Raw genomic sequence first — 15,558 nt, 5'->3', positions numbered from 1 at the left:
GGCTCCGGCGGTTGTGGGGGTGGGTTCAGCCCCGGGGTGCTGCTCAGTGTGAAGCTATCACAACCCAGTCTGAGAACAGAGGGCCTGATCCTGTCACCTACTCGTGCTGCCTGAGCAGAGCCGTATTAACTATCCTGTGGGCCCAGGGCTATTAGATTTTGTGGGGCCCCGATATACAAGCCTTTTTCCTGGGAGGGAATTTGATGCAGGAGTGGGCTGGGGCAGAGGACTGGGGTGCAGGAGGGGGCACGGGGTCTGGGTGGGAGCAGGGCCGGCTCCAGACCCCAGCACACCAAGCGTGCGCTTGGGGCGGCATTTTGCTGGGAGGGTGGCAGGCGGCTCCGGCGGATCTTCCACAGTCATGCCTGCGGAGGGTGCGGTGGTCTCGTGGCTCTGGTGGACCTCCCGCAGGCATACCTGCGGATGCTCCACCGGAGCCGCGGGACCAGCGGACCCTCCGCAGGCACGTCTGCAAGAGGTCCCCCGGAGCCACGGGACCGGCGACCGGCAGCGCACCCCCTGCGGCGTGCCGCTGTGCTTGGGGCGGCCATATTCCTAGAGCCGCCCCTGGGTGGGAGTTTGGTGCAGGAGTGGGCTGGGGCAGGGGACTGAGGTGCAAGAGGGGGCATGTGGTCTGGGAGGAAGTTTGCCGCAGGAGTGGGCTGGGGCAGGGGACTGGGGTACAGGAAGGGGCGTGGGGTCTGGGAGGGTGTTTGGGTGCAGAAGGGGGATTCTTACCTGGGGCAGGGGGTTGGGGTTTGGGAGCAGGTGTGAGGTGTAGGCTCCGGCTGGGAGGCGCTTACCACAGGTGGCTCCCGTCTGGCGGTGTGGCAGGGTTCAGGCAGGCTGTCTGACTGCCATAGCCCCACCCTGCTCCCAGAAGTGTCTGGCTGCTGGCACATCTGCACTTCCCGCACCCGCAAGCACCACCCTGGCCAATGGGAGCTGCGGAGATGGTGCTGGGGGCGGGGGCTGCTCATGCAGCCAGGGGCCGCAGAGATGTGCCAGCAGCCAGCTGCTTCTGGGAGTGGCGTGGGGCCAGGGCAGGCAGCCTGAGCGCCCCAGGAGATCACTGCCTGTGATTTATTTTTGCGGGGCCCAGGCTGCAGCTGCTAAAGCCCCTGCCTCAATCCCGCCCAGTTCCAGAGGCTGGCAGGAGCGGCTTGTGTGTCTACAATGGGAGTGAGTCAGTGCCTCTGCGAGACCCTTCCCTTCTGCATCCCCCGACCAGTGTGTATTGAATTTCCTACATTTAACAGTCGTGTTACTGCAGTTCCCTCCAATCAGCACATTCCGATGTAACTCGGGGTTGGGGCAAATCGTTATTACGAATCGCTGCAGTTTTCCTTTGAGTTCAGGGGGAGGGAACATCTGATGTGTCACCATTTGCTCACGTTCCCTGTGGGGCAAGGTTCTTTCCCAGGTGTCAGCGTTTGGGTCTGATTCCTCCATCGTATTTCCTGGCCCTGGTATCCCTGGAATAAGAGTCAGCTCCAGAGACACCTTGGGAGTCAAGTTTGGAGTGTTTTTTGCGCATGATTCCCTTTGCCCCACGGGAGGAGTTCAGACCTCACGGTTTTGGCATTTCTTTTCCCCCTTCTCTGTGGGGGCTGGTTCCAGCTGTGGATGCTCCTGCTCTGTTTTATTCCCCAACCCCAAATTGTGGATCCAGTTGGTGGGCAGGAAGTTTTGGACAGTTTCTATCATAGTTTGCCCTGCGCTGTTTTCTTTCACTTGCTTGTCTGCAGGCGCTGGGGCTCCTTCTCCTGTTGCAGGTGGCCCTGTGTTGTTTCCTGCCCCTGGATCTCCCTGACTAACAGACCCACTAACCATTCATTCCTGGTGGAAATCCCAGTCGCTGGGGGGGCAGATGCTGAGGGGTTTTCTCAGGTCCCTCCCCACAGCATGACCAGGGCTGAGGAAGGGGAACAATCTCTCAGAACCTTCCACAGGAATCTCCAGGATAAGGGCCATTGAACTGACACTATAGAACGAGAGACTCCCCCCTTCTAGATCCAGATACACCCCAACCACTGTCGGTGTCACACCCCAGCTCTGGATCACAGTGTCGGCCTCCCTGGGGTGATACCGCCCCCCAGATCTCCCCAGAGCCCAGCACCCCACCTCAGGGAGTCTCTCCAGCCTCTCCTGTCTCACTCTATCCCTCTCAGACTCACTCAGCACCCCCAGCTCCCAGGCCAGGCTGTCCCCCACCTCTATCTCCCAGTACCACCTGCAAATCCTGCCCTCCCCACCATGATCCCTCCTGGACACAAACCCCTCCCTCCCCACAGCGATCAGGGCCCCAGAGGGGGCAGCTGGCCCTGGGGATGGGGGGTTGTGCTGGACTGTTCTGCCATCCGCAGACACGGTGAGTTCGGGGTGTTTGTAGTCTGGATCCAGGGTGATGTGGACTGGGGAAAAAAACAGAATAACCCCATTAGCCATGGGTCAGCCAGGGACCCTACGATCCCACAGGAGAGATTCCAGCCAGCACAGCCGGAGTGAATGACAGAGTGTTAAGGGTTGAGGTGACTGGTTGGACTGGCACCGCTAGCCTGGATCTGGCCAGGAGCTCCAGGGCTGTGGCTGGGCCTGGCCCTGAGCTGGTGGGGACGTGAAGGGATCTGGAGTGGGGGGGTTGGGCTCCTTGCTCCTCTCATTCCCCTCTGCACAGGATCTGTCCCTAAGCGGTGTTTGGGCTCCAGGGGGCCATGAAGGGTGCCCGGGGGGAAGACTTCAGGCTGCGGAGGGAGGGCTGAGTGGGGCTGTAGGGGCAGATGACAGGGTAGGGATGGATCATCCCTGATGGGTCAATGAGAGATGGGGGGGTATCAGGACTGAGTGAGGGAGGATTGCGAGGGAGCTGCCCAAGGGTGAGACTTACAGCTCAGGGCAGCGACCATACATGGTCAGGGACCATACATGGCATCCATCCCCACGGCTCTGCAGACAGCGTCCGCCCTGCCCCACCTGCCCCATGGGGACTCCACACCTCTGACAGCTCAGCTACGTAATGCCGATACCACTAACCCCAGCATAGCGTCTGCTCAGCCCCTCGCAGCCCCACTCACCCATGTAGCTCCGAGCCCTCCTGAACTCTGCAAGGGAAGAGGAACAAACATGGTCAGGGGCAACGTGGGGAATTCGCTCCCACAGGAGATGCTGTTCTGGGAGAGGGGTCATTGGCAGATAGAAAGGAACCGCATGATGTGAAATGTGACATGGAAATACGTCCTCTTACCTAGCTGTGTGACCGCCCTGTCTGAAATGGAAAGAGACAGAATTATTTCCTGTCATTTAGGCAGAAGGCTCAGTTCTGGGACCTGCTGCGTGACTGTGTGATCACTTTACAAGTGGTTCATGGGCCCTCACTGCTGAAGGAGAAATGTCCCAGCTGTGTGAAGTGAGAGACAGGCCCTTTCACCCCAGAGGCCAGAGATCTCTGCTGACAGCAACGACCAGCTCTCAGTGATGTCGTCATATTGTGTCTTAGTGTCTGGGACTGGAGCAAATGTTGCTGTCAGAGACACTGCTGTAAATCCATAACTCCAGATGCTTCACTGGGGTGAATCTGGATTGACACCAGTGTCACCCAGAGCGCAATCCAGGCCTGTAAGAAGCTGCTGTTTGGTTGTTGAGGCCCCCAGCAGACGGGCAGATTTTGAAGGGACACTGACAGGATAAAAATCAGGCTGGGATTTGCAAAACATTTAATTTAGATGGAACGTGGATGTCTGGATCTGTGCAGCTCTGACATTCTCAACCCTTCCGTCTAAAGAGAATTACTAATAACCCTTTGGCGCAACAAAGCTACACACTCCAGGTATAACCGGGGCATAGATAGACCTGGAGAGGGGATTAGAGCTCAGATCTGGGGTCCAGACTTGGCAACAACACATGGAAATGTGAGCGTGAATCTGGTCTCTTGCTCATCTCCATGTTCTGGGAAAGGACAGCCTGCACTGCCACAGTCATCTATAGAAAATGGCTAATCCCCTTCTCCTGCATCAGAACAATGTGATCGGCATTGGATTGTCAAAGGCCAGGTGACACCTGTCTGTCTATCCAGACATGAGAGGAGGTGACCCTGTGTCTGCTGCAGAGAGCTCACAGTGCTGCCGTGGGACTGGGGTGACTCTAATATGACTTTGATTTTGGCCCAAATTGTTCACTCAGCCCTACCCTGCAGTGTCGGTGTTTTGGTATCTTCTCAGCACTGTGTGTGCCTGGGAGCCTCTGCCCAGGGGCTCTAGTGGGGAGGTGGTTGAACTTACCAAGCTTCTCACGCAGCTCCTGGCACTCTGGGGAGAGAAGAGAAGGAGTTCATTGTGGGTTCAGCGTGGTTATTCTGAGCACAGTGACATGGGGCTGTTCCAACTCTGGGTATGGCTGCTCAAGTACAAACCCGCTCAGACCCCCAGGAACACACTCGAGTAGCAATGCTGAGCCACTCCCCACCCCCGGTACCTAGCATGTGTCTGGCTACTCGTGCTGAGAAGCTTACTTCCTCCTGTAGTGTAGACAGACCCAATGCACCAAGGGTCTCAGAGCTGGCAGGACACGTCAGATAAAACTGTTGTTAATTAACAACGGACACGGTCCCAGACCAGCCCCTACACAGAGCCCACAAATGGCCCCTGGGGGTATCACCCCCACCCTCCCCCACTGATAGCACTGCCAGAACATGTATCACATAGAGAGAGGCCTGCACTGCTGCAGCCTGTCACCCAGACTCAGACTTCCTATTTCTGAGCCGTGCAATCCCTTTGTGGTGCTGATTTGCACAAGTGTGTAACTCTAGTGTCAGTGGTTGGCAGGAGCTTAAATTGGGAACATTTCCATGGTTCTGTGTGGCACTGGATTTACTGTCCACTGCTAGAGATGTGGGGTCAGGTCCTGCCCCAGCTCTTGTGAGGACAATGTGGGTGATGGGGCCCATCGGAGTGCACCTCACTGAGCCCATACACAGTGTCTGTGTTCATTCGCAGCCAAGGCTTAACCTCGGAGGGAGGAGGAAGAGGACAGGACTGTGGAGTCCAGCACTGGCACAGCAGCGATTTTGCATTTCAGAACTGAGACACATCCACAGACCTGCGTGGAGGAAGTTTGCCCAGTCCCTGACTAAGGTTTTGTCTACAGAGCCCCATTGTTCGGCTGCTACCCCGGAATTGAGGTGTGTGTTACCCCAGAACTTGACTAAGCTAGTCACAGCCACAGAGTGTGCATTCAGCCACCAGGAATTAATAAAATAAAACACCACATAGTTAAGGGTTAACTTGGACAAGCAGGGCTTTTGGAGGCAAGGTCAAATACTAGCTGCGGGCTTGTGATTTCTGCTAATTAGAAAGGGAGGAGAGGATGAAAGAGTGAACAAAATATGGGACTGAAATAAAATAAGAGGATGGAGATCTTGAGTTTGGGCATCTTTGATACAGACACTTCTTATGGCTAAGATTGTTAGGAATGTTTTAGTGATAAGTAGTTTATTGAAGTGAGGAGAAGTGATGATCAATGGGGCCACTAGGAGCAGTGTATAAAAAGCCTAGATAATAGAGCAGAGGTCGGCAACCTTTCAGAAGTCTTGTGCTGTGTCTTCATTTATTCACTCTAGTTTAAGGTTTTGCATGCCAGTAATACATTTTAATGTTTTTAGAAGGTCTCTTTCTCTAAGTCTCTAATATATAACTAAACGATTGTTGTATGTAAAGTAAAGAAAGTTTTTAAAATGTTTAAGAAGCTTCATTTAAAATTAAATTAAAATGCAGAGCCTCCTGGACTGGTGGCCAGGACCTGGGCAGTGCGAGTGCACTGAAAATAAGCTCGCATACTGCCTTCGGCACGCGTGCCATAGGTTGCCTACCCCTGTAATACAGGGTATTTTGGAGTGGTTCTCTGAAGCTATACTGAGAGACTTTTTCCTGACACCCTACTCTCTGGCTTGGAAGCAACTGGCCATCGCCCTGCTGTTAATTACTCAATACCATCTTAGATTGTAGGTAATTATTTGGGATGTTCTAAACCTCTGTTTGTGTGTGCTTAAATCTAATAAATAGTCATTTTAGATAAGAGCACACTTAGAATCACTTATTTGTATCAAGCTTTCATCAGCTGGAAGCAGGGCTGATGGGGGGGAGGAAGCTGATACCAATTACCGGGGCCCAGTGGTCCGGAAGGGGACCCGAGGCCCGGCTTCCCCCTCCTCTTGTCGCTTTACCGGGGCCCAGCGGTCCGGAAGGGGGCCCAAGGCCTGGTTTCCGTAGCTTCTTCCCCCCCACCCCCCTTGTCAGCCCTGTTTAGCCAGTCCGCCCTTGCTGGGGGGCCCGGAAAATTTTTTTCACCAGGGCCCAAACCCGCTCTCAGCAGTCCTGGCTGGAAGTGCTATGTTCCCATTGATTTATTCCTGACACCACCTGGAGTGAAACAGTTAAGTTACCACTGCTTTGGATTTATGACCCTGGGCAACACAGCCTACGAGGGGGTGATTTGCAGCAGGCACGAAAGTGCTACGCTGGGACTGTCATGTGTGGATGCTGCTGGTGCACACTCACCCGTCTCGCTTCAGTTAGGCCTTCGTTACATTTCTAACTAAGAATCTTTTAGTTCATAGCCAAGGAATCCACACAGGGTTGTTACAAGGCAGCACTTTGGTGCATATTCCTATTCACACCCCTGTAATCTGAACCATTGGGCAATGTGGGCCCACCATTCCATGTGCATGAAATTCAGTCCAGTTGTTGGAGATGATACTGAAATGTGAGCTACAAACTCTGCAGTGTTTGTTTCCGGGGCAGGGGGGAGATGATCATGAAAGTGACTGAAGTCCATACAGCGCATGTGGTGATATTTCCATTTCATTATAGTGTGAAAGCGCAGACACACGGTCACTAGGGGGTTAGCAAAATACCTGATTCCAAGGTCGCCTTCTCAGTTCTTCCGGGGTCTGAAAAGGGGAAGAGAAAAGAGACACACTGGGTGGTGCTATACGCTGCCTAATGACTGGGGTTAGTCACAGACACCCCACACCCGTACTCCCAGCCCCAGTGCAGGAGACGGCAGGTTTGACAGGAGCAGGGCTGGCGGTCAGTGATATGCACCAATAGGCAGGAGACGGGGGGGAGTCTCTCACTCCTTAGCCCTTTTCTACACACAATCTTACACAAGTTTAACTAATTAGGTTACAAAACACTCCTTGAATTAAACTGGAGCAGGGCTGTGTGTGGCGCAGGCTTTGGGCTGGTGCAGCAGGTCTGGTAGTACCATGGGGCAGGGTCAGTTACTCCACAGCGACCCCTCTGGCTAGTTACAGAACAGCACTGATTGCTAAGGGAGTCCTGTCCAGCCCTCCCCAGCTGGAGGAATGGTGGTGACAAGGGGCCATGGCAGAGGGCAAAGGAGATGAAAGAGGAGGGCCCTCAGGGCTCTTCCATGCTGTGATTGCCAGGAGAACCCCAGTCACCGCGCTGGCATGTTGTATCCATTCTCTGCACTTTTCATCTGTATTTCCCTGCGTGTGTGCCCAGCAGAATGGGTCAGCACCACTCAGCACTACCACAATGAAAACCTGTATTGTTCTTAAATACTGAAAAGTTCAGAGTGGAATAAATTAGACACGGGGTGCTGCTGTGTCTATTGCTCGATTCATAGAGTTTCAGGCCAAGCAGATCAATTAGTTCATCTCCTCTTACCTGCTGTGTATCACAGGCCAGAGAATCCCACCTAGTTGCCCCCACATTGAGCCAATAACTCGGGTTTTGCTACAGCACCTTCCAGAAAGGTGCCCAGTCTGGATCGGATGCCATCAGGAGATGGAGAATTCCCCACTGCCCTGGGGAGCTTGTTCCAGTGATTAAACACCCTCTCTGTGTCCTGTGCATTCGACAGTTACAGGGATGGAATCATTTCACAGAGCGTCATTGACCTTCCAGTGTCATTTCCTTTAAGGAGAATAGAATCACTGAGCAACTGCTGAGGGTGAGTGGGACAGAATCTGATCCAGAATTGTCATTGCAAACCATTTCCATGGTGCCCCCACATGCAGAGAATCTCACAAGCACAGACCCTTGGGTATCTGCTGCAAATTACGTATTTACCAGACTGTTACCATCAGTGTGTGTGAGAACATGGGGGAGATGAGGAACCACTAGGCAAAGACCACCTGGCTCCATCCCTTTCATTGCACTGAGCCCACAGGTAATGCCAAGCAGTCACCAAGCTCACACATCTCAATAGACACAATAAGAGATAGAGCAGGAGACCTACTATAAAATAATCGACCTTCCTCTTCAGAGCGTTTCTTCTCAGAGGCCTTTTGCTTCGCTGTGAGACAGAGAATCAGGTATTGCAGTGAGACAGGGATGGAAGGGGAAACACTGAGCAATATGTGACTGTTTGGTTTATTTCCTAAAATCAACAGAGGGTAAATATCTGAACAATAAGACTCTCCCATGCCCCAGCCCAGTGCCCTCTAGGACTAGGCTCTAACCATGCAAATAACACATTCCCATTACCTGTGTATCCAAGATATGCACAAGCTCCAGCAGCAATGAGAAACAGAGTGAAAATTGCCCAGAATGCAGCCCGCCAGGGAGAAACCCGGGGGAAGGCATCACCTGGCAAACAGAGAGCACAGTGTGTGAGGAGCAAGATCCCATTCTGGAGCTGGAGAATGGGGTTTGTCACATGGCTTGACAGCTGAGTCCTGGCTCAGAGATCCTCAGAAATTCCCAGGACTGAAGGGCACGTTACCTTTATCAACGAAACGCAACATCTCCTCAAAGAACAATATAAAGTTCATTTCACAAGACTCAGCCCTAGCTCCTGACATGCAGTTTGTCCAGATCACAGAAACCTCTGTCACTAACGGCACCACAAATTAGGTTAGAAGGACATTTCCTGTCTCAGTACCAGAAAGAGGCGCTAGCTGAGTGCAGTTCCAGGCCCCACACTCCCGTGGTGACCCCTGTAGGCCTTGTTGGAGCCCAAGCTATAACTAAAAGTGTGAACCAAAGGCTGTGAACCAGAGTAGGCCTGGCCTTGGAAAAATAACAACAGACCAGCTATCAGCTAGCGCCAGGTAAGCACATTCCTGGCTCAAGAGGATAGTAAAAAAACACACGATCTCTCAAGTAACTATGTAAACACATTCCTAAGAGATGGTACAGGAACACATTGACCCCTTGTAGGATAAGGATGGGATGAGAGGTTAATGGATGAGGATATTTTGTTCCAGCTGGCAGGTACAAGGATAGGGGTGATAACTAACAACATCTGGAATGTAATACGTAACTTGCTTGTATCAGTATATAAAAGGAGACATCATAAGTGAGGCATCTTTGTCCAGCTGAGGGGACAGCATCCTGGTGCACAGGCTGAGTGGGTACCTTATCGCAGGCAGACGTGTGTTAGTGTAACTGTGGCTCCTATGGGGCTCTAGGCTTTGTCCACAATAAACCAGGCCGAGTGCCATCGCCACTGAACTGAGCCTGTGATCTTTCTTATGAATAACATCAGGGTCGGCTGAATTAACATGCTGCATCGTCTGCTGCTGCAGCTGGCATCCGAGCTCCCAGAACAGCAACACTAGCAGCAGGAACAACTTAGCAACTTTAACAGTTCTCCACAGCACTAACAACAACCGCTTCTGCACAGATGGACTCACCTGAGAGGTGAATGGCAGATTGTCTCTCGGTCTCAAGCAGGCCATTCCGCACTATGCAGCCGATGTCTCCATTGTCTTCCCCTTCTGTGACAGTGACATGACTCACAACACTATACAGGTTCTCTCTGTCCTGAGTCAAGTCAATCACAATATCCATCGACAGGTTCTGCCCGTTCTTTCCAACCCACCGGAGTTCGGGTTTGGGGAACCAGCCTGTGGATCTACAGGCCAGCTCAATTCCCTGGTCCTGGGGGCCCAGCACGTCAATGAACACTGGAGCCACAGCTACAGGGAGAGACAGAGGGTGTGTGTATCAGGAAATTGTGTCTTTGGTAGCACCATGTGATTCCCCAGCTACAGCTGGGTATAGGGAGCTGTGGCTGGAAAGCTCCATTCCTGTATGTGCAAAGGCTCCCTGGGATCCCTCATCCTGAGAGCTGGGGCCATTAAATAATATAATCTTGCATTTCCATAGAGCACTGTGCCTTGCAGGCTCACAGAGGAAGGTGCAGGCTTATACAGCTACAGAGAGATCACTGCACCCGCTGCTGAAATGCAGCTACATCTGGGGTGCAGCCCAGCAGCTGTCAGGATCACTGCACTTAGGTACAGAGCAGAAGTGAGGGATGGTGACCCTGCCTACATCACTGCTACGACTCCTCCTATGCCACCCTTCTAATAACTGTCCCCTCTGGTGTCCTTCTCACACACTGGTAATGATGCCCCAGGCCAAGCCACCCCTCATGCTTAGATTTCCCTCTCCCAGTGCTGCACACAACCACCCTCCCCTCATTTCAACCTCTCCCTAAAAGCACATGTCTCCTTTGGACTAGGAGCCACTGAAAATGGGAGATGATTTAAAACAATCTCAATGCTCTGTGTTATCACAGGAAGGCCCCTCACCTGGGGCTTGATGTTTCTGAACTGTATTGTCTGGGGATAGGTTACTCAGTGAACTCGATGGCCAGAGACTGTCCCTTCCACTGGCCTTGTGCAGCACTGAACATGGGGTCAGTGCACAGGGAATAACAAACAATATCCCAGCTCTTGGACACTGCAGGGGCAGTTTCAGGGAAGCTGATCCAGGGCCATCCAGAGGATTCCAGGGGCCTGGGGTCTTCAGTGGCGGGGGCTCCCGCTTCGGCGGTAATTCGGTGGCGGGGGGTCCTTTCGCTCCAGGACCCACCGCGGAAGTGCCCCGAAGACCCGCGGTGGGGCCCCCTGCTGTCGAATTACTGCCGAAGCGGGACTGCTGGTGAAGTGCAGCCGGGTTTTCGGCAGTAATTCGAAGGCAGAGGGCACTTCCGCGGCGGGTCCCGGAACGGAAGGACACCCCACCCCTCCACCCCCACCACTGAATTACCGCCTGAGACCCGGCTGCACTTTGATGGCGGGTCCCGATTCGGCGATAATTCGCCGGCGCGGAGTCCTTCCACCCTGGAGGAAGGACGCCCCCACTGGCGAAGACCGGGAGTGGAAGAAGCTCCGGGGCCCGGGCTCCGCAAGAGTTTTCCAGGGTCCCCGGAGCGAGTGAAGGACCCTGCTCCAGGGGCCCCGAAAAACTCTCGTGGGGGCGCCTGCGGGGCTCGGGGCCTGGGGCAAATTGCCCCACTTGTCCCCCCCTCCGGGCAGCCCTGAGCTGACCATAATTATCACCTGAACTGGGATCTGGGCAGAACATGGAGATAAAGGCCTGTGGAAGTAGAGAAAGAACTGACAGGGATTTGTAGGGGATTTTAATGCATGACAGTCTTTGTTAGCAAGAGTTAGGCTAGTTATAACCCTACTAATGTGAGATGTGTAGAAGCCAGGATTGTGTGGGGTGAGTGGGAAAGAACTGTGTGAGAAGTTGTTGCGACCTTGTGTCGATAATGACAAATGTAGACTGGTGTCTAAATAGAAGTGAGAAAAATAAGATCTCAAGATGGCCTAGGTATAAACAAAATGCAGCTGTTGCTTATTATTGTCTGTAACAAAAGTAGAAATGCTGCTGGAATTGTTTACCTGTGGAGAGACCTGGGAGTGGGGCAAGCCTGTGTCCTAGGGCACTCCCTCCCTCTATACAATTGTAAAGAGAAAATAAAGAATCTGACTCTGCTGCACCCAACCAAAAAGTGAGAACTAAGTTTTTCTCCGACAGGCTCCACTCCCTCAAACAGCACCACAATGAGCATGAGAGCTGAGGGCTGTAGCTTCATGTCTCACTGAAAAGAGGTTGTTTAATGCAGCACTGACCCAGCTAGCACCACAGTGGGGTCAGCGCTGAGTGTGAGGGGAAAGTGCTCCCTATTGAGTCCTGCACAGAGCACCGTGTAGCAGCGTGGGTTCAGTGCTAGGGCACCCCCCCCCTCAGTGCAGTGTCTCACCTGCGACCTGTAAATCAGTGCTGGCTTCCTGGGTCCAAACTAGGTTCCTCACAAGGCACTGGTATGTCCCAGCATCTGCCACTTGGAGCCATTTCAGCTTCAGGGAGACGTTCCCACTGCTGAACTCCTGTGGGAACAGCTCTGTCCGGGTCTGGTAACCCTCCCCTGGCAGGTCCTTGGTACCTTCCTCCAAGTACTCGCGAATCACGACAAATCCTGGTTCAATTTTCCTCCACAGCACTTCCATGCCGAGAAGCCGAGTCGGGGGTGAGAGCTGGCATGGTAACACCACATCCTGGCCAACTACCCCCACCATGGGGTGCGGGGAGCCAGCCAGGGAGAATTTCTCTGCAATGGACAACCCCAGGAGCAGACTGAATGAGCAGAAAGAGGAGAGGGTGCCTACCCTTGAGCTACTATGTGTTTTTCATAAAGCCTCAGCTCCTGGAGTCATATGATTCTGTGAGAATCTCAGCTTTCATTTAAAACAAAAATCAGTTTCTAGCTCTATTGGTTGCAGACAGGGGCGGCTCTACAAATTTGGCCGCCCCAAGCAATCATGCCCGGGAGGCGCCCCCGAGCCGCGGAAGCAGCGGACCTCCTGCGGGCATGACTGCGGAGGGTCCGCTGGTCGCGCGGCTCAGCTGGACCTCCCGCAGCTGCGGGCGGTTCGCTGGTCCGGCGGCTCCGGTTGAGCTGCCGCAGTCATGCCTGCGGGAGGTCCAGCCGAGCCGCGGGACCAGCGAACCGTCCGCAGTCATGCCTGCGGCAGGTCCGCGGGCCCAGCCTGCCGCCCCCCTGGGAAAGGGCCGCCCCAGGCGGGTGCTTGCCCCGCTGGGCTCTAGAGCCGCCCCTGGTTGCAGAGAAAAGCTTGAAAATGTGACCCAAGTGTGATGGAAAGCTCAAAAAACAAAGGAAACAAGAAGACCCCAAAAGGTGGGTTGTTTTTTTTTAAATCTGATGAGTTTTTAGCCAGTTTCCTGATTATTGATTCCTGACTCATGGTGGCTGAAGGGTTGGAGTAGGTGATGCTGCAGCTCCCATTCATCGTAATGGGAAATGGGCACCCCCACCCCTCAGGCAGCTGGGAAGATCTCAACCTTGTAGGCATGAGAATCCAGGTTCCCAGTCGGGCAGGTCTGGCATCCTGGTGCCTTCGGGTGCCATGGTGGTACAGGAAGGAATTAGTATCTGGGGGCTCTGGGAACCTCTCTCAGGGGCAACAGGAGCCTGCGACTTGCTGCAAGATCCAACAATCCTCCCACCCAGAGCTAGGACATGCCCCAGTCACCTCAACGTCATCCCCACCCCACAGCCTCTTGGGCCTGGACCCCCGGGGGTGAGGGTGGCTGGGCCTCAGATCCCCCTGCCCCAGCTCTGCAGGGGGCAGCATACATGGGGGACAGGGAGGGCAATAATTGGGATTCAAATGTTGTTACCAGAGAGAGAACACGGCACCAGGAGGAGGATCCCCAGGCTGCACACACAGAGCCGCCACCACGTCGCCATGGGGACACCCTGGGTCGGGACCTGTAAGGAGAGAGCAGGGATGGTTAACACTCCCCAGACTGTGTGAGGGGCCCGCAGTGCAGGGAACATGCCCCATCCATCGTCTGACCCAACCCCCACCAGTGCAGAGGAAGCCTGCAGCAGAACAGGGCCACTTCCGAGGTAACCCCAGTGGTACCCACACCGCTGTCCCCTCTGCAGAAGGGGCCTGGCTCTGTGCCTGCCTCCACCTGGGATAATGCAGCAGATGCGTAACCTGGGGCTCTCTACAGCTCACAGCATGCGGCTCTACAGCATGAGCTAAAGAGCCAGGCTGTGCAGCTGGGGCTGTGACAGACTCACACGCTGCGTGGATCAGGCTCAGAGGGGCTCGTCTCATACCCTGGCCAGTGGGTGACGTCTGGGCACTTTTCGACAGGTCAGCCTGGCCAGAAGTCACCCACCTCTGTAAGTGATGCTGCCAAGTGACAGGGACGGGGCTGGCAGTGGCTGTGACAGACACCAGAGGACGCTGTCAGATACCTGCTCCCCCTCCTCTGACGTCAACGGGAGACCATCACATCAGTAGACATTACAACAAGATACAATGTGGGGGTCAGCAGGGGCCGTCTCAGCTCTGCTTAGAGCCTCAGACATTCTCCCCCCAATTGTCCGGCCTGTGTAGACACAGTCAGACTGGATGGACTCAATGGGCTCTTCTGGCCTTCACATCTGTGAATCTATTTCTGTTTCACTTCCAGCTCCCTCTAAGTCCACCCATTATGTGCCTGGTGCATTGAAAACTGTATTGGTATTGTAAATTGTAACTGTAAATGGGGCTTTTCCTGGTCCTGCTGGCAGGCAGGGGGCTCTGTAGTGAAGTGTGTGATCTGGGTCCAGCAGGCAGCTCTACACAGAGCAGGCTAGAGAAAAGTGGAGTGACCTGGGCCTCTCAGCCTGAGGGAGCAGCCTGCTTTGTCTCTTTCTCTTTTAGTTCCTCGTTCTGGATTCTGAGCATTAAAGCCGTGTTATGCTGCAAAGCTTCCAGACGGAAGATTTATGATTTTATGTAACACCTCTGTATATTTGGGGAGCATAACCAGCAGGAAATGCACCCAAAGAGACCTCCCTTCTGAGCCCATCCAAGGTCATTTGGGAATGATATTCCTGAGGGAAAAGTTAAGACCTAGGCCTTATAGGACCATGCCCGGGGGGAGTTAAAGCCTAGGTGCCATAGGCCCTTGTCCAGGGGAGGGTTAAAGCCTTGACACTACAGGCCAGTGCCAGGACAGGGTTAAGGCTTAGGCACTACAACAGATCTTTCTTGAGATAGGCCATATCTGCACGCAGTATTCAAGATGTGGGCGTACCATGGATTTATTTAGAGGCGACATGATATTTTCTGTCTTATCTATCTCTTTCTTAATGATTCCCAACATTCTGTTATTTTGGGAGATCACCAGGGTGGCTCAGGCACCAGCGCTCCAAGCACGTGCCTCGGGCGGCAAGCCACGGGGGGCTCCCTGCCGGTCCCTGTGAGAGCGGCAGTCAGGCAGCCTTTGGCAGCTTGACTGCAGGAGATCCGCCGGTCCCGTGGATTTGGCGGTAATTCAGCAGCGAGTACGCGAAGCTGCGGGACCGGCGGACCTCCACATGCATGCCACAAAATCCATGGAACAGGGGACCTCCCACAGGCAAGCCACCAAAGGCAGCCTGCCTGCGTGCTTGGGGCAGCAAAAAAGCTAGAGCCGCCCCTGGAGATCACAGGCCCTTTTCTCAAAATAATATTTCTGCTTCCACTTCTGATTTTCTTTCATCTTCCATATGGTTTCATTGCCATGAGATTTCAACAAGTTATCAGTGATTGGTAAATGAGATCTGATCCTTCCCATTAACAGCTGAGCTGGAGAAGTGCCATTCTCCAGAGCTGTACTTCAGTAACTCAAAGCTGTATGCATATTACTCTCACCACCAAAAGTCTTTTTCATAAGGTTCTTTACTGTCCATACAGACCTTTCCACAAGTCCATTCTATTGAGGATCA

General features: G+C 53.6%; 1 pseudogene; it reads right to left on the bottom strand.

Moving 5' to 3' along the window:
* Window positions 1–1,358: 1,358 nt before the first annotated feature.
* LOC120394427 lies at window positions 1,359–13,560 on the bottom strand (annotated as a pseudogene).
* Between the last annotated feature and the right edge of the window lie 1,998 nt (window positions 13,561–15,558).

Source organism: Mauremys reevesii, unplaced genomic scaffold, assembly GCF_016161935.1.
Source record: "Mauremys reevesii isolate NIE-2019 unplaced genomic scaffold, ASM1616193v1 Contig58, whole genome shotgun sequence".
NCBI classification, from domain to species: Eukaryota; Metazoa; Chordata; order Testudines; family Geoemydidae; genus Mauremys; species Mauremys reevesii.
This window is presented reverse-complemented; position numbering and strand designations above follow the sequence as displayed.